A 1829-nucleotide genomic window follows, 5' to 3' on the forward strand; every position below is an offset into this window, starting at 1 on the left:
CACAGAAGCTCCAACAACTAAAGTTGAATCAACAACAACCACAGGTGCTCCCACAACAACCACAGCTTCTCCCACAACAACCACAGCGGTTCCAACCACAACCACAGCTGCTCCAAGTACAACCACAACTGCTCCCACCACAACCACGGGTGCTCCAACGACAACCACAGATGCTCCAACCACAACCACAGATACTCCAACAACAACCAATGCTGCTCAAACAAAAACTACAGCTGTTCCAACAACAACAATAGGTGCTCCAACGACAACCACAGCAGCTCAAACAATAACCACAGGTGCTCCCACAACAACCACAGTTGCTCCCACAACAAACACAGCTGCTCCCACAACCAGCACAGCTGTTCCAACCACAACCACAGCTGTTCCAACTACAACCACAGCTGCACCAACAACAAGCATAGGTGCTACCCAAACAACTACAGCTGCTCCCACAACAACCATAGCTGCACCAACAATAACCACAGAAGCTCCAACAACAACTACAGTTACATCCACAACAACCACAGTTGCTCCAACAACAACCACATCTGCTCCACCCACAACTAGAGCTGCTCCAACCACAACCATAGCTGTTCCTGCCACAACAACCACAGATGCTCCAACTACAAGCAATGCTGATCCAACTACTACCACAGCTGCCTCTACCAAAACCACAGCTGCTCCAACCACAACCACAGCTGCCCCAACCACAACCACATCTGCTCCCACCACAACCACAGGTGCTCCAACAACAACCACAGCTGCACCAACCACAACCACAGCTGCTACCACAACAACCACAGCTGCTCCAACCACAACCACAGCGGCTCCCACCACAACCACAGGCACTCCAACAACAACCACAGCTGCTCCAACCACAACCACAGCTGCTTCACCTACAACCAATGCTGCTAAAACAACAACTAAAGCTATTCCAACAACAACAATAGGAGCTCCAACAACAACCACAGAGGCTCCAACATCTACAGTTGCATCCACAACAACCACAGTTGCTCCTACGACAACCACAGATGCTCCCATAACAACCACAGCAGCTTCAACCACAGCAGCTTCTCCAACCACAACCCCAGCTGTTCCTGCCACAACAAGCACAGCTGCTCCAACAACAACCACAGCTGCTCTCACCACAACCACAGGTGCTCCAACAACAACCACAGCTGCTCAAACCACAACCAAAGCTGCTCCAACGACAACCAATGCTGCTCAAAGAACAACTACAGATGTTCTAACAACAACCATAGATGCTCCAACAACAACCATAGATGCTCCAACAACAACCACAGATGCTCCAACAACTACAGTTGCATCCACAACAACCACAGTTGCACCAACCACAACCACAGCTGCAACCACAACAACCACAGCTGCTCCAACCACAACCACAGCGGCTCCCACCACAACCACAGGCGCTCCAACAACAACCACAGCTGCTCCAACCACAACCACAGCTGCTTCAACTACAACCAATGCTGCTAAAACAACAACTAAAGCTATTCCAACAACAACAATAGGTGCTCCAACAACAACCACAGAGGCTCCAACATCTACAGTTGCATCCACAACAACCACAGTTGCTCCTACGACAACCACAGATGCTCCCATAACAACCACAGCAGCTTCAACCACAGCAGCTTCTCCAACCACAACCCCAGCTGTTCCTGCCACAACAAGCACAGCTGCTCCAACAACAACCACAGCTGCTCTCACCACAACCACAAGTGCTCCAACAACAACCACAGATGTTCTAACAACAACCATAGATGCTCCAACAACAACCACAGAAGCTCCAACAACTACAGTTGCGTCCA

Source organism: Nematolebias whitei, chromosome 1 (assembly GCF_014905685.2).
Source record: "Nematolebias whitei isolate Nwh7 chromosome 1, NemWhi1, whole genome shotgun sequence".
NCBI lineage: Eukaryota > Metazoa > Chordata > Actinopteri > Cyprinodontiformes > Rivulidae > Nematolebias > Nematolebias whitei.